General features: G+C 44.7%; 1 protein-coding gene and 1 long non-coding RNA gene across 2 annotated transcripts in view; one reads left to right on the forward strand and one right to left on the reverse strand.

The window, feature by feature from the left end:
- Positions 1-18,294, reverse strand: part of EXTL3 (exostosin like glycosyltransferase 3) — a 103,366-nt gene that overhangs the window by 60,708 nt on the left and 24,364 nt on the right. The gene's annotated exons all lie outside the window — the stretch shown is intronic.
- Positions 2,204-16,640, forward strand: LOC128626390 (uncharacterized). The gene is made up of 3 exons (XR_008390325.1): positions 2,204-2,292; positions 3,869-3,965; positions 16,567-16,640. It is a non-coding gene; the product is annotated as an uncharacterized LOC128626390 (long non-coding RNA).

Raw genomic sequence — 18,294 nt, forward strand, 5'->3', positions numbered from 1 at the left:
CAGTTTAATTATATGTGATGAGAGGTAATTCACCACATTCTACATGAGCCCTGCTGGTAAAAGTGATTAGTAGGAATGTATACATGTTCAACAACAAGTTCACAGCAACATCATTAGGAACAGACAAACACAGAAACTGCCCAATGTCCGTCAGCTGTAGACAAGATCAAGAATAGTATATTCACACAATGGAATACAGCAATGAAAATGAATGCTCCACAAATATACACAACAATACTGATGAATCTTACAAACAACGTGAAGCAAAAGAAGCCAGACCCCAAAAAGTGTATAGGGTATGATTCCATTAATATAAAACATAAAAACAGGCAAAACTAATTGAGCCTGAGGAGTGGTGATTTGAGGGGAGCAAAAGGAGCCCTGCGGGGGCCAGTGGTTCTGGGTCCTGAGCTGGGTGCTGGTTACACAGGTGTGTTCAGTTCGTCAGAATTCATCAAGGTATACACTTACCATATATGTCCTTTCCTACAGGCATATTATCCTTCAATGAAAAGGTTTTTAAAAATAAGTAATTGATGGCCAAAGTAGAGCACTTACTCACCCTTAAACATTGTCCTTGCCCTGGCTGGTTGTAGCTCAGTGGATTGAGCACAGGCCTGCAAGCCACACAATCACAGTCTGATTCCCAGTCAGGGCACATGCTTGGGTTGCCGGCCAGTTCCCAGCAGGGGACTCATGAGAGGCAACCATACATTGATATTTCTCTCCCTCTCCCTTCCCCTTTCCCTCTAAAGATAAATAAAATATTTTTTAAAAACACACACATTGTCCTTAATCATTGTCCCATGATTATCCTAGAGTCGCCAATTATTGCCATGCCCACCCCCACCATTACACCTCCTGCTTGAAGACCCTAAGCCACAGGGGGTCTTTGGAAAGAGCCCCCATTCTTCCTGCATGGCCTCATCCCCTCCAGCTCCAGACGACTGGACTTCCTCTGACCTGGACCCTTGGGAGCAGGACACCGTGAAGCTGAGTCAGGCAATAGAGAGGAGTTCATCTAATAAGTTGTAGAGAATTTCCAGACATATGCACAATGATAATAAGCCAAGAAAACTGGTCTTCAGAAAGCAGAGCCAACACACAGAAGGCAACAAACGAAGCTGTGGGAGATGGAGGAGAGGCCTCGAAGGCCAGGCCGCTCCCTTTCCAGTTCCTGTGCGTGCGTTCCAGCTGCCACGGGGGGCGTGAGATTGCTCATGCAGCCTTCCAATTATAAACAAACAAGTACATAAATAATTGTTTTTAAAACTTACATGTTGACACTAGTATGAATAGGTTTCTGTTTGTGGCAATAGGTTTCTGTTCATTTAGTCCTTCTAATCACCCTACACAATAATGACTCCCATTTCTCAGATGAGAAAACCAAGGCCCAGAGCAGTTTCAAGTGACTTGCCCAAATCACAGACCTGGTAAGTGATGGTGCCAGCATTTGGGCGCAAGCAGTCTGACTGCAGAGCCTGAAATTTTAACAACTATACCACACTGCAAAGCAAGAGAAATGCTGAAAGTGGCCATGGGAATGACATGAGGCATTCATGGATTCGACTCGGGCACCTGACTGTGTTTGAAATGAGATCAAATACAGAAAAGATGAAAAGATTGTCTCAGTAAGTTGGGAAGCATGTCTTTCTTTCACAAGTTTGAGTTAGAGATGTTAAAGAAATATAAAATGCATGTAATATGACCAATTATATTAAAGAAGACTGTTCTTATACCAGGAAACTGCTCACTTTACAGATTTAAGCAAAACCCTCTCTTAGGGGGTCCCCACTGATTGTCAATTCTTCCTGAAGGGGGACTACCCAGGAGAAGGGATTTCAGTCCTTTGGAAGCAGAAACTGAGGACAAAAGTTACTTCAAGTCCTAGGAAGGGAGGTGCCAGTGGTCACTTTCCGTGGTGACAGCTGCCAGCCTCACAGTCCACTCAGCCTGTCTTTCTAGATCAATCACAACCAAGCCATTGGTGACCCCCTGCAACCTTCAGAAAGTACAATTCAGGAATTATCAGCAAGTTTAGGTCCAATGAGAACCTGTCTATCTGTAATGCTTCAATGTTAAAACAAAAGTGCTGACAGCCAGTCAGCTAAATCTTTTCTATATATAAATGACTGAGCAATTTTGTGGCTTATAATTAGAACAATGCATGACAATTTGTAGATTAGAGTTCCAAGGTTACTCTTCTCTTCGGTCCATCAATACCAAAGAGACGAAGGTCATCTCCTAAGGCTCTGCGGATAGCTCTTCCCAGCCTGCCACATGGCTGCTTCTGTAAGTCCTGGCTTTCACTTTACCCTTTAAAGGAAAGAGGCTGGGGCTTCTAAGGGGTGGGTATATATAGTAATGGGGAAAAATACAATGAAAAACAAAAGAAAAGAGGCTGTTTTTTAGCTGGCAAAAGAACGTACACTTTGGGTGGTTTGCAAATAATTTATAGTAAGAAGACTGAGTTAGCCCTGGCTGGTATGGCTCAGCTGGTTGGAGCACCGTTCTGCAAACTGAAAGGTTATGGGTTTGATTCCCAATCAGGGCTCATATCTAGGTCATGGGTTTGATTCCTGCTCAAAGTGCATACAAGAGGCAACCAATCTATGTTTCTGTCTCACATCGATATTCTCTTCCCCTCTCTGCCCCTCGCTACCCCTCCTCTCTCTAAAATCAATAAGCATATCCTTCGGTGAGGATTAAAAAAAAAACCAATGAGTTAACATCAGCGCCAAAAGCATGTATTATTATCAAAACCAGATTTGTTAACTCATCACTTCATGTACTAACTACCTCGCATGTGGTAGTTAGTGACAAATAAATTTTGTACTGGTTTCCAGGTCGGAAGCTTAGCCTGATTCAAACCTGTCGTCTACATAAGACCCCTAATCTGTAATGACCAGTTAAGATCGTGAACATCAGCTGCCGTCCCTAAAATACAATGTGTCGTCTCTGAGGCCCCTTCCTCCCCCCAGAGCCTTCTCCCCCGTGAGTTTCTATTCTCCGCCCACCACGTCAGCACAGCTTTGCAGAGGCAGTCACGTTTCAGGATTGGTAGTTAGTAAAATGTCACCAAAATTCCCTGTGCTTGCTCCTGGAAGTTCCAAATAAAGACACAAAGGTCCCTAGAGGCAAACACAGAGGCACCTAACATTTACCCTACATTATGCCGGTAAGGAGAGAAAATGTGTTCAGTTAGACATAATCTGGCACGACGTGGGCTGCCTGTCTGTTGGAAGAACTCGGAGTAATGAGAGCTGTAACTAGAGAGAAGGAGGAGATTCATGCAGAATGTTGATGGCTGAGTTCTGAGGCCATGTTTATAGGCAGCTCTCTGACTCCAGGACGGCCCTTGCACCCAAAATAACAAGGCATTGCATCTGAAAATTGCCTAGATGTTCTAGCAGTGCTTAAAGAACATCGATTAACTTCTTAGTTAAACAATTTGGCTGTAAAATCAAAACGGAAAGTAATCATAATTCCAAAAGCAATCATGCTAAAATCTATCTCTCTCTACATATATACATGTATAGTTATATATTACATGTAACATACATCATACATGTTATATATGCTATATATGATATATTGTGTGTTATATATTATGTGTTATATATAACAAGTTTTATATGTGTATATATATATAACTTATTAATATGGAGTTTATGTATTAAAAAAAGCAGTAGTTTCTAACAACCAGGTTTTCAAAGAAATGTGTGTAGGTTTTGAACCAATTTGTGAAGATTATTTCTCAACCTCCATGGTGAGAGTTTGATTCTAGCAGGACCCAGTCAATCCCAAAACAAAATACATTTTAATCCTTTCAACTCAAGCTTTCAGCCATGCAACTGTTATGCCACAGGTCAAAATGGAACCGAATGAAAGTGTGACCACATCTCTGCAAACTCATCAGTGCTGAGGGCCTAAACGAGCAACCCGAAGTTCGCCTCTCACAGACAGTACGTATCAGATACTTCATACTCTTGTAAAAGGGGACATACCTATGCAGGGGTGTCCAACCTTTTGGTGTCTCTGGGTCACACTGGAAGAAGAAGAGTTGTCTTAGGCCACACACTACATACGCAAACGCTAATGAAAACTGATGAACAAAAAAAAGTTTTTAAGTAAATTTATGATTTTGTGTTGGGCCGCATTCATAGCCATCCTGGTCTGCTTTATCTTTATTTTCCCTACTAACTAAATACTGAAACATACCTATACTGCCCCTTCCATCCCAAATATTTTCTATTTTACTTGTCCATTAATCCAGAAGTTGGCGAACTACCAGGCTTCATGGCATTGTAAAGTAGGAGCGACTCTCCTACACACACACGGTTTTTAAGAAACTGCTGTGGTAACCAGACTCTAAAATGTCCCCAGTGGTCCTCACCCTGCTGTTCACGCCCTTGTTAGTCCTCTCCCTCACTGCACCAGGGATGGTCTGTGTGACCAAGAACACAGCAAAAGTGACGGCATGCCACTCCTGGAAGGAGCCAGCTGCCATGTCATGAGCCGCACTCCCAAGGCCCATGTGGTGGGGAACTGGGCCTTCCTGCCAACAGCCACAGGAGTGAGAGCGGACACAGACGCTCAAGCCCCAGTGCAGCCCACGGAGGCCCACAGCTTCGCAAAGACCCTGAGCCGGAACCACCCAGCTAAGCCAGCCCTGAATTCCTGACCGCCAGGAATGGAGAGATAACCAAGGGTTGTGTTCGAATGACTGAGTGTGAGGTATTTGTTATGGAACAAGAAATAACTAATGCAACTCCTCTACCCTTTTTCTGTTGCAGATGCACAGCTCTCTAACCCCAGTGCTGTATCCCTGCTTAGGTTGGGAGGGAGCATTAGCAAGGGCTGCCACCTCCATTTCCCTGGCTTTATTGACACTGGTTTTGCCCTTCTCCTTGCTTTTTCTTCTTTCTTCATGTTGACTAGAATACTCAGTAAACGGAATAACCCATCTCTAGCACAGGAATCAATTCTACACACTAGTTGACTTAGTTAAAGGAATCGTTCTATGTAAATGTGGTATTTTATGATATTTTAGAAATCTGGTAGATTTCTATTGACAGAATCCCTCACCTTCGCTGTCACGTCTTTACCAGATACCTCCCTACCCAGCAGAGAGGCACGGTCTCGTATACACTGAGAAAACAGAAGCTACAGACGCGATCTCTTAAATCCCCTCTTTCTACCTTTATACCTATTTATAAGTACAGGGGGGCGAATAATTACTGTTTTAGTGGCAGATGCCAGAGCTCCTCTGAGGGACAGAAAATGCCTTATTGAGGAAACTACCTTGATATGACAGTTGAAGTATAGAAGAAAGTTTGACTTAAAATTAAACTGTGAAACAAAGAGAGAGCTAAACACTTCACATTAAAAAAAAAAAAAGACCAAGAATATGAACACAGCAGAGAGCAGAGAAGAGAGGAAATGGGAGGGGGTGGTCAAGAGAAATGTGGCTCAGATAAGAGCACGGGAGGTAAGAGCCTGGGAAGTGGTGGGGGAGCTGGAAGCATGTTTGAAACAGAAATGTCTGCCACTGGACTTAACGTTGTTTGTGTTGCTAAGGATCTGAAATCCCCTAAGCTTTCAATAATGCCAGATACATGCATGAATGCCTAATGCGAGTGGTTTGGGGTAAAATCAAGGGGGAAAGATGGGGGAGGAGGCAGGTCTGAGTTTCACAACCGGGTCAGCATGGAACCAAGGAAGAAGAATTGAGTTACAACTGAGATGAAGAATTTAGGGGAAGCAGAAACTCAAAAACCAAAGACACCATACGATGAGCTTCCAGGAATGAACAAAAATCTTGGCATGGAAATCCCCAAAATGATGTGAAATGGAGACTGAAGCCAACTTCACTTACATCTCCAAAAAGATGCTATATTAGCCGACACCTGGGTCCAGATTCATGGATTCTTCTCTGCTGTGTTCTGGCCTTTGATAAAGGAGTGCTCTAAACAAGGCACTTTTTTTAAAAAATGTGATCTCATATCCATCCTTTAGATCTTACTCCATCAATTATTCTCTTCGATACGCAGAGGCAGCGTGAGTCAGCACCCTGCTCAATGGAGGGTTCCGCCCACTGCTTACCCACAGGCTCAGACCAACCACACCTCTAATGATGCCAGCTTTGAACTCAGGAAGACTCAAGAGTCCTGGTTTCATTATTTATTCCTGGTGTAACCCTGGACACATAACTATTCTATACTCTCTCGGCTATAATTTCCTCATGAGGAAATGGGGATAATAACAGTACCAACATCACAGGAGCATTGCAAGGATCATCCTAGATAATGAGTGTAAACTGTTAGCCCAGCACTGGGCGAATAGTAAGCCCTTGTTAAAGTTAACTGCTACCATCTTCACTCACTAAAGTTCTTTTTTTCATAATTATTTTTATTAATTTTAGAGAGAGGGAGGGAGAGGGGGAGAGAGAAACATCAGTTTGTTGTTTCACTTATTTACTCATTCATTGGTTGATTCTTGTATGTGTCCTGATCAGAGATACAAAACCTTGGCCTATTAGGACGATGCTCTAACCAACTGAGCTACCCAGCCAGAGTTAAAATTCCTAAAAGAATAATCTCTATTCTATGTCTACTTCCTCTCCCACCATTTGCTCTTTAATCCCCAGAAGGCTGGCTCTTGCCAATCTATGGAAATTGCCGTCATCAAGGTAACCTCACTCATTAATCCCAGGGAATCTTGGCAGGCCTGCTTCAGGAACTCCAATGCCATACTTGGTAGTTCTAGTCACTCGCCTTGAAATGGTCCAACCTTGGCTTCTCGTGACACTGCTCTCTCACTACTCTTTCTCCTTTTTTCAGGAACTCTCCTTTCTCCATCATCCTTTCAGTGTTAGTATGTCCGGGGTTCTGCCCTAGCCACTTCTGTTCTCCTTGGGCACTCACTGGGTGAACGTGTGCACGCCTGCAGCAGCCCAGTCTCGAACTTGAACCCAGACCTTTCCTCTGAACTCTGGAGCCACACTGCCCACTGGATATCTTATCCTGGGTGTTTCACACACCCAGCCAACCAAACCAAATCCACAGAGCCTGTTAACAAAAACACTATTTTCTCTACCTTCTCCAATTCTTTCCTTCCCCTGGAAACCATTTTCATCATTAACGTCAGCTGTTATCCTTCCTGTTGCCCTTGCCCACTGTGTCCAATTGGCTATCAGATGCTGCCACCTCTGGGATCCTCTGGTCCCTCACAGTCCTGCTCCAGCCCCCATGATCCCACTGTGACTCACAGTGGGCTTTACAGTCACGTGGGCCTGGATTCAAACAGTAACTGTGCAACACACTTACTATGGCTGTTCTTGGCCAAATTACTTAACCTCTCTGACCTCAGGTTTGGGGGATCGTTAAATGAGACGTCACATGTAAAATGGCTGGCATTTGGCAAACATGACCCTGCATCCCCCTCCTTCAGGTCCGCATTGTCCCCTGTGTGATGCCATCTTCACCGAGCAGGTCTCTCTGGCCCTTTCACCTCCAGATTGTCCTACACTTAATTTTTCTAGAAAAAAAAACGTGATTCTATCATCTCTTTGCTGTAGAAGCTTCAACATTTTCTTTTTATCTATGGAACCAAGTTCAAATTCCTTGACATGGTAAGTTCTGACTGCCTTTCTGGTCCCATCTCCCCCAGCCCAGTTACTCTAAAAAAGGGGCCATTCACCAGCTCCTTCATGAACTTACTGGCTTGCATCTTACACATGCTGATCCCTCTGGTTGTAATTCCCTTGCCACATCCAAGTTCTTCTGTTCATCTGGCTTTGTCACCTCCCTAAGGCCCCGATTCAAAAGCTGTCACTTGTATGGCAACAAAAGCTCGGGCAGTAAAAGCAAAGACACACTAAAAAGCCTCTGTGTGGCAAAGAAACCCACTGATAAAGTGAAAAGGATTTTTCCCTACAGATTAGGAAAAAACATTTACAAACCCGTATCCGATCGGGATTAATATCCAAAGTATATAAAAAACTACAACTCAGTGTCAAAAAACAAACAATCCAATATAAGAAATAGGAAAACACCTACATAGACACTACTAACCATCAGGGAAATGCACCCAAAACCACCTTATGACATGCCAGCTCACACTTGTGAGGGTGGCTGTCATCAGAGAGCCACGAGATGACGCACAGTGCGGGGACATGGAGAAAAGGGAGCCCAGAGACTGCCGACGGGGCTGCAAATTGGGGCCGCCTCTGTGGAAACCAGCCTGGGGGTTCGGCGCCTCAAAAAAATAAAAACAGAACCACCGTAAACTAACCATCTATCAATGGAGAAATGGGTAAAGAAATGGTAGTGTTATATACATGTAGATATAGACAATAGAACATTGTCTATTGTTATTCAGCCTTAAAAAAGAAAAATACCCTGCCATTTGTGACAATAGTGATGCATGACATCACATGAAGTGAATTAAGGCAGATGAAATTTTGTTTTAAATGTATGATGTCGCCAACACGTGACATCTAGAAAAGTCAAATGCACAGAAGCAGAGCATGGAATGGCGGTTGCCGGGGGTGTGGAGGAGGGGGATGGGGAGGCACTGGCTAAGGGGACAAAGGTGCCGTCATGTGGGGTAAGTCGAGAGCTCTGACAACATAATGATGACAGTTAATAATACTGGATTTAATACTGGAAATTTGTTGAGAGGCTGGATTTCAGGTGCTCTCACCATAGGGAAAAAATGGTAACTATTTTGGGTTGAGGAAATGGATATGTTAATTAACTTGATTGCCGCAATCATTTCAGCATGTATATACATATTAAATCATGTATACCTTAGATATAGATACAATTTTTGGTTTTCAAAAATTTGTTTAATTTTATGCTATCACCTAAAGGGTGATACTTATTAACCGATTTGGATTTTTTAAAAAGCTATTCTACACACACATACACAAAGGGAGAGGAGGAGAGAGAATATTGTAACAAAAAATATAGATGTGGCAAAATGTTCAAAATCAGTGAATCTAGGGAAGAATCATTTGAAAATGACAAAATAAGTTGCAAAACTATAGAATTCTGGCTTTATGTAAGTTTGAAATCATTTCAAAAGGAAAAGAATGTATAAGGCAATGTAACCATGAGGTAACAAACAAAGCCAAGTTTGAGGAATTTTACCAAACTGGCCTATACTCTAAAAATGTCAAAGTCATGAGAAAAAGAAAATTAGGAGGGAGGGAGGGAGGGTGGGAGGGACAGGCTGAGGAAAAGTCCAAGACCAAAGGAGACTAAAGAAACCTGACAACTGGGAGAATTTGAGATCTTGCTTCCTGGCAATTGTCACTTCTGGCTCAAATAACAGAAAGGCAAGAAGGAAAGAAGGAAGAGAGGGAGGGAGGGAAGGAGGGGGAGGAAGGGAAGGATAGAAAGGAAAGGAACATGACAACTAAATGAAAAGTGTGGATGTTAGATGGGGGGGGCGGGAACTGCTCTAAAACGCATCATGGAAACAAGTGGTGAAATCGGAAATGGACTCTTCATTATCAAAGAGTATTACAGCAATATTAAATGTCCTGAATTTAAAAATTGCACTGGGTTATATGTAAGAGAATTTCCTCGCTGTTAAGAAATACATCCTAGGGGCAAAGAGTTATGATGTGTGCAACGTTAAAATGTTTCAGCAAAATCAACAATAATAATAATGTGTATCTAGAGAGATAAAGAATACAGCAAAATGTTAACAATCTGAGTTAGTTTATCATTTTTGCAATTTTTCTGTAAGTCTGAAATTTTTCAAAATAAAAAGTTTCTTAAAAATCTTTTACTTATGTGAAACCTTTCTCACTCTCCCAAATAGAATTAATGTTTAAAACACAGCCTTCTCTAAACTGCAGTGTTTTAAATTTTACCCTCAAAGGCTCAGATTGGATTGTAATTATTTGTTTAAGTGTTTGTCTTATTCCATCGGGTTGAGATTCTTCAGGCAGGAACTTGAATTGCCTTTCGGGATTTAAGAAGGGGAGGGGTATTCTAATTCAGGGCAACCTAATTTTGCTGGCATGGTTCAGTACGACCGGAGCACTTTGCTGCTACAATTCGAGCTCACGGCAAAACACGGCTGGACATCTTGAAATGAGAGCCAGGACAGAAATGGACCTGTGACTTGGAGCGTGGTGTAGTGCCAGAGTTCATTTAATCCACATACCATCCTGTCCCTTTATGGAACCTCCTTCAGGCGAAGCTGAAAACCCACCACTGGCCTCGGGCGGATACAGGAAGGTGTTATGTTGATGAGAGAGAGCTGTCATGAAAGTTAAAACCAAAGTGCTCTTAATGTCTGGAATTCAACCCCCTGACAGCTGTCTCATCACGTCCGACACAGGCATCACAGGGGGGTAGTGCCACCCTCCGCTGGCCAGAGGTCTGATTATAAAAACCCACGGGTTAAGGGCTTGAACAGTTGGACAACATGGGAGGAACGGTGCTCTTCTTGCTCTGATCAAAAATATAGGAAGCGTTCTCTCGCCGCAGCTTTGAAATAGCTTCCATCCTTCTCTCTGCCACTTCCCTTCCCTTCCCCTCCTCGAGGAAGAAAAAATTACTTATGTAACTGGTGAGAGTAGGTACATGGTCATTACACACTCACTGCCCAGGCTGCTTTTGAATTTCTCTTTCGGAGATGGCTGCACAACTGGCCATGTGTTTTCTTCTCTCCTTCGTGCTGTAACAGATAAGACAGTTTCCGGTGACTGTGTCTGTGTCTAGGGGGAGAAAGTTTAATTTGGGGAGAAAGGAATAGGAAGCCTATTTTGGCCTCAGGTCCAAGATACATTTTCCAGCTCAGCTTTAAGCATCAAGAAAGATGACATATTAATCCTGGTCCATTTCCTCTATCATCTGGTCCAGGACTCAGAAAAAGGCAGGGACATGAAGGACGCCCTCAGAATGCCAAGTGTTTTACTAAGCTCTGGGTCTCGGTGCCTGCTGGGTGCTTGTTCTGTGACAGCCCTCCACACAGTTCTGCTGTCTTGAGCTCACTCAGTGTCTCACACACAGACAAAGGGCTGCTCACAGTCACCATCTTTGCAGTGGTGGTTTTTTCATTAACTGTACAAAGTGACTTTTGAAGCTTCTCCACTTTGTCTGAGGGCTCTGAGGCTACAAGGAGGCAGGCTTTGGTGAGCAGAGAAGAGAGAGCTGTGCCTTTGTTCCTTCCATGGCTGCAATGCCAGGGAGTGACGTCCCAGGGGAGCCGTCACACAGCTTGACAGCACTTCTAGCAGGAAGGAGGCAGAAACACAATTTTAGCAATAATGATCAAACATTTTGGGGGGAATTTTCCTTTATCCTTGAAACGCCTTGTGTTGCTGAAAGCCTATTCATTACCGATCATTCATCTGAAGCAAGTCATCTCTTTATGTGTCTGAACACGGAGGTGACGGCGCTGGAGCATCCTGGTGGGGACAGAGGCTGCTGGGGCCCGCGGGGGGTGGGGAGTCCTGAGGTAAACGGCGGCTGGAGGAGGCAGGAGATAAAAACGCAGAAGAAGGAGAAGCTATAAGAAAATCATCTCACTCAAAGGGGCTTTGGACTTTTGTTGAGTTTTATTTTTTAAGATTTTATTCATTTATTTTACAGAGAGGGAAAGGGAGGGAGAAAGAAAGGGAGAGAAACATCAATGTGAGAGAGAGAGACATCTCGGTATATGAGAGAAACGTGGGCCAGTTGCCTCTGTTGCTTCCTTAGGCCCCCAACTGGGCACCTGGTCCGCAGCCCAGCAACCATGTGCCCCGGGGCCAGGAATGGGACTGACGCCCTTCTGACCTGCTAAGCCACACCGGCCAGGGTGGGCTTTGGCTTTTAAAGCAGACTCTACAGCCCTTTAATATTTCTACCGTGACCACCCTGGGCCCTGTGTCCCTTTGCACTGGTCCTCTCACCTTGGCTGTGCATTGCCTTCGCTAATCATCCCTTTTCTCTCCAGGACGTCCAGGTTCTGCATGTGTCTGCTTCCCCCTTCACCCCCACCTGTACACGTGCCCAAGGGCTTTACACCCGCAAAAGCTGCAAACTACCCTCCAGCAACCACTCTCTGGCCTATGCTGGTGTCACCCAGAGTGTGGCCATGGGCCAGCAGCATCAGCATGCATGGCGGTGCATCTGAAGTGCAATTCTCAGCCCACCCCAGACCCACAGAATCAGAATCTCTGTGGGTGGGGGCCTGATCCCTGTTTCAAGCTGCTCTCCAGCGATTCTGAGGCACGCAGACTTGAGAAGAGCTGCCGGGCCCCAGGACTCTGCGTCCTCCGTCCCCTCGGTGCTGATGTCCGGGGGCTCAGCCAGGCCTCCTCTTTTCTGGAGCTGTGGCCTCTCTCTGAGCCCCCAGAATGTCCAGTTGCTTTCTGGACCTTTCTGCCAAAATACTGCAGTTTTATTAACTCAGTATGTCTGAAATCAACCCACTGTCTCCTCCTACACCTGCTCTGCATTTGTTTAAACAATCTGGGCTATGGGGCAGCACTGCCACCCACACAGTCACCTTCAACCCCTCAGCGTCCTGCTTCTCCACAGCACTCGGCTGGGTCTACGAATACTGACAGTCCTGTGGCCACCACTGCCCCAGTGTGGGCCCTGTCAACCCTCACCTTCCCTGACCACTTCATCCTTCCTGCTGCCACCTCATACCCCCTTGGTTAAATCCCTTTCGCAAATCCCCACTGTTTCTATGATAATTCCTGAGCCCCTTAACCCGGCCTCAACTCCAAGTGCATCCCCTCCCTTTCTCGCCTCCACGAGCACACAGCTGACAGTTTCCCAGTAATGCCGGCTTCCTCCAGTTCTTGGAACAGCGTGTGCTGTTTCACAACTTCGCATCTTGGCACACGCTGGTGCCTGTTTCCAACATGCCCTTTCTTCTACACTCCTTCCCTCTTCAGCTTGTCTTCCTGGCAAACTTCAAATCGTCCTTCATAATCTCGCTGACATCAGTTCCTCTTTGAAGTTGTCCTTACACTATAGAGTACGTACTACGTCTCTCTCTTCTAAAAGACTGTAATACCTTGCTGGCGGGGCCTGCCTCGTTTGCTTTTGTACAGCCAGCACCAGGAATAGGCCCTGACACATTGAAGGGTTCGCAAAATTCGTTCACTCAACAACCATTTACTGAACACGTACTATGTGAGAAGCATTGTGGAGCAAGACAAATGAGCAAGACAAAAAAAAAATCTCTGCCCGCCAAGAGTTTATCATCTAATCAGAAAGCGAACAAGTGGACAGACGATTTTTACAGCGTAAAAAAAGGGTAAATGTAGGGAGCAACATGAAGAGACACCTGATCCAGTTTTAAACAATCTTATTGTGACTTTGCTAATACAGACAGAGTCTTTGGATTTGCAGGGAAACACTGTCACCCATATTTTTAAAGGATATCACAACACCAAATTGTTGTTATTGCCAATAACAGGCACATCTGTCCTTCTTGAGTAAATCTGTCTCCCCTTACTTAAATCTGAGAAGGAAAAACGTGAAAAATAACTTTCTCCACATGATTTCCTCCAAGGCGGACTCCATGCAGGTGAGCAGAAGCCCCCCGAAGATTTTTTTAAAAAAACAGAGCCAAGGAAGCAGTAAGTCCTCTGGTCACTGGCACTGGCAATGAGTGGGTTCAAACACTGTCACACTTCACGAGCTCCTCTGGCCTAACCTTGAGAAACCCTGACAGCCAACACAGGTAGGAAAATGCTTAAGGGCACAACTGCAGTAGCAGTTGACTTGCACCAGTCTCTCCTGCCTCCTCCACGTCTCAGCAGTTGAAGCTCAGAACAACCTGAGTTTCAGGAACTCGGCAGTCTAGTTCTGAGCTTCTTGAATACACCACTAAAGGACATCAACATTCTCTGGGATTACTGTTTGCTGCCTTTTTCGCTTTTTGCTCAATTTCAAGATAATGCATCACCACCAAGCATCTTAACTGCAAAGGGACTAGAGCCATGGTTCTCAAGTTTTGAGAAGGCATCAGAGTCACCCAGGAAGCTTGTAATAATGCAGATTTCTGGGTCCCACCACTGGAGGTTCTGATTCAGTAGGCTTGTGGGTGGTACTGAGATTTCTCTCGTTCTGACCATTTCCCAGGTGATGCTGAGGCTGCTGGACCAGGCACTACATTTTGAGAACCAGACAGTCTTTACCACGGTCCAAGAGGGACCAATCTGATCTGCCTGAAGAAAACCAGAAGATAAGGAAAGCCACTTTGACAAGCTCCACCTCCACCAAGCTACTTACAGGAGGAAAACGTCAGTAAGTGCATCTAGGGAAAGTTAGAGACACAGCTCCAGCAGCAAACTCATCTGCGAAATCTAGGATTCTGCTTAACCTTTGTGACTGTTGGACTCCCTGAAGCCCCAGGCTTGGCTGACTACCCAGAGAGCCGAATGCTATCTGCAGATAAACATCGTGCCCTCAGGAAGGAGATTAACGAAAGTATGGAGTGTGGGTAACTGCCTGATGTTATCTGCTAACTCAGAAAGGCATTGTTTTCTTTCTGGTGGTGTACGTGACTCCCCAGCACATGGTTTTACTTTTAACCCCGATAAAACAGAAACCCTGTCCTGGGAGGGTGTGGCTCTACTCCCAGAGGCCACCACTGGGACCAAGTAGCTGCTTTGCTCGTGTGTGTTAAGTTTCTCCTAGTAAAGCTCCTACGAATCTGAATAAGGCTACATGTCAGCTTCGTTCAGAATCAGAACTATTCTTAATCAGAATAGTTCCTGATTTTAGACTTTTAGCGCTTTCCCCCAATACTATGTAAAAACTACGTGTTGGAAAAGCAGGAGGAACCCAGGTCCTAACGCTCTGAATTCTGTTCTCTGAAAAGTCACTGTCGCACAGGAGGCCCGCACGTCACATACAAACCACTCCCAGAGCCCCCAGGCCCCTGCGGTTCCCTGTGGGAAGAAGAACTTGAGTGACACGACTCCTGTGCCACCTCGGCTGCTAACGTCAGGCGAGTCTGAGCAAAGAACCCAACCGACACTGAAGCGGGAGCTGCAGCGCTGTCAGGAAAAGAATTAAGGATTTGCTCTCACACTGTCCTCTCCAGGTTTACATTTCTGAAAGTTGAAGGGAACTGAACACCATTAAATACCAAAATAATACAGAGAAGGAGGCACTTGTGATGGTTAATTTTATGTGTTAATTTGACTGGGTCAAGGGGACATAGGACCCAGATATTTGGTCAAACGATTCCGGATATGTCTTTGAGGGTCTTTTTGGATGAGATCACATTTGAATCTGTAGACTAAGTAAAGCAGATTGCCCTCCCCTGCGTGGGTGGGCCTCATCCATCAGGTGAAGGCCTGAATATAACAAAACAGCTGAGTAACAGAGAAGTCTTCTGCCCGCCCTGAGCTGGCATTCTGGTCTTTCTCCTGCCTGCAGACTCAGACTGAAACAATGACTCTTTTGTGGTCTCAGGCCTATAGGATCTGGGGCCATCAGCTCTCCTGGGTCTCTGGCTGCAGACCTTAGGACTTCTCAACCTCCACAACCGCACAAGTCAAGACTTACATATAGTAAATCTCTTTACATATATGTATGTACAGATGCTCCCCGACTTAGGGCAGGGTGACATCCCAATAAACCCATTGCAAGTTGAAAATATCACAAGTCAAAAATGCATTTCATGCCCCTGACCTGCCAAACATCATAGCTGAGCCTATTCTACCTTAAATTTGCTCAGAACACTTACATTGGCCTCCTGTTGGGCAAAAGCATCTCAAGGTCACTTGCCCAGCATCATGTGAGAACATGGTACCACATATGGCTCGCTGGGTAAAGGTTAAATTGTAAAAATTGGTCAAAATTTTAATTATGAGGCCCTGGCTGGTGTAGCTCAGTGGATTGAGCGCGGGTCTGTGAACCAGACAATCGCAGTTCGATTCCCAGTCAGGGCACATACCGGGGTTGCAGGCCGGTTCCCTACAGGACAGTTCCCAGCAGGGGATGCATGAAAGGCAACCAATACATTGATGTTTCTCTCCCTCTCTCCTTCCTTTCCCCTCTAAAGATAAATAAATAAAATATTAAAAAAATAAAATAAAATAAAATCAGGACTTCCGCCAAGATGGAGGCATAGGTGGATATCCGTGCCTTCTCACAAAAAAAAAAAAAAAAAAATTAATTATGACTTAGGACAAAAAAATCCTAAGTCAAACCATCATTAGTTGGGGACTGCATGTATGTATTCATAGAACATACACACACACATATGTATATGTCTATGTACATATCTACTGGTTCTGCTTCGCATGAGAATCCTCGCTAATACAGCACTGGACAAAAATGTCTTTCTAAGTCACCTGCTTCCTGCTTTTACTTGTATTTCACTAAATCCATTATTTCCAGCAACCTCTACCAAGGTCCCTTTAAAGGACATTTCTAAGTTGACATTTCAGTAGAAACTGAGAGAACAAAACCGCAATTAGTCCATGTCTTGCTACTAGGATATAGGCAAACTAACTTACAGTGACGGAATGTTTACATACGTGGCAGAGAAGTTTAAAGCAGTTCTTTGTTCCCCTACCCACCACAGGGCAGGTGCTGGCACATGCTGCGGAAAAGAAGTGACGGGACAGGCAGGTGACAGGACCTGCTGACGCAGAGTCACCGGACGGAAGTGGAGAGAAGCCACGCGTGGGCGGGAGAGCCGAGCCGGCCTGGTCGCAGCGCCTCATCTCAGCACTCACTCCACAGCTGCTTGACACAGGGCCTCCTCATATCCACCTCAGGGGAGAAATCGGTTCCGTAGAACTCTAACCAAGTATAACGACTTTTTATCACTACGGTTTAATTGGCTTATTCCCCCAAATTGCATCGGAAATACATCGACTGTGCTCCTAGGGTGCCATGTTCTATTATTCATAAATGCAGAGAATTCAAAAGCAGTAAAGTGGTTGGCCCTTGCTCTCCATAAATTTGCCTTCTAATTGCAAGGACAACTTCCAAATTAAAACAACTTTAGAACAATTCAAAGCAACATGTAAGATGTATGTTATAATTCCCAAGAGAAGCAAGTGTTCTCGTTCCTTCTGGGTGGAAGTATAAATGAACACAACCCCCTGTGGAAAGAACTCAGGCACAGAGATCAAAATTAGAACTAAAAATCTTCTCTGACCCAGTAACTAAACTTCCGGAATTTATACTGTGATACTTAAGAAATAACATATATACAAAGTTACTCTTTGCAGCATTATTCAAAATAACAAAAAACTGGAAAGAACTCAAATACTCTTGAATAGAGGACTAGTTAAAGAAATCATGCTACATATATACATACATATACTGGAGTATTTTGAAAAGTTTAAAAGTGCATGAGGCAGCTTTCAATGCACAGATATGTTTAAAAGTCTCCGAGACGGCCCTGGCTGGGTGGCTCAGCTGGGTGGAGCACCACCCCCAGACACCGAAAGGTCGCGGGCTCCATCCGGGCAGGTTCAGGGTGGGCATGAACAGGGAGCAACTGATGGATATTTTTTTCTTGCATCAATTGTTTCTCCCTCTCTCCTGGTCTCTCTTGCCCTTCCTCTCTCTAAAATCAAATGAACATATCCTCAGGTAAGGGTTTAAAAAGAGAGAAAAGAGAAGGTTTTTTTTTAATGAACACAGGGATGTACACAGATATTGACTAACAACAAAGTTTCCAAAATATATTAAGTGGGAAAGAAACAATCCAACAAGATGTAGAAACTGTGTATACAAGGCATCCTTTTGATTACAAGGAGGGAAAAACAAGACTACAGAATATACCTGTATTTGCTTGAATATTCATAAGTAAACTGTAGAGGAATACACACAACTACTAAAAGCTGATGACCTGAAGTGACTGTCAGTGGGTGAAAACAGGGTAGCAGAGGAAGGGGCAGGGAGGGGGACTTTAGCTCTCTAAGATGCATGGATATACTGTGAATCACATGAATGCCTTCCTGTTCAAAACAATTAGGAAGAGAACAATTTTTTTTTTAAAGCATGACCCCCGGAGGCCTAGCATAACAAGGAGGAAGCTGGTTCCTGTGGGACATGGCCTGCAGCTCTGGGCAGCTCGGAGAACAGTCAGAAAAGAGCTCAGTGTCTGCACTGGCTGCTCTGGGATGTTTCTACGGGGCTGTGTCTACGGGGATGTTTCTACCTGTCGTCTGGGCCACTGCCCAGCTGAAATGCCTCCCTGCCAGGTGCCTCTCCTTCCCCCGAACCATTCCTCCCCTGTCAGGATGCTCATAGCCAGTCACCCGCTCCAGTTACTGAAGTCCTCACGCAGCTGGCT

The sequence above is a fragment of the Artibeus jamaicensis genome, unplaced genomic scaffold, assembly GCF_021234435.1.
Source record: "Artibeus jamaicensis isolate MK-2021 breed Jamaican fruit bat unplaced genomic scaffold, CSHL_Jam_final scaffold_537, whole genome shotgun sequence".
Classification (NCBI taxonomy): Eukaryota; Metazoa; Chordata; class Mammalia; order Chiroptera; family Phyllostomidae; genus Artibeus; species Artibeus jamaicensis.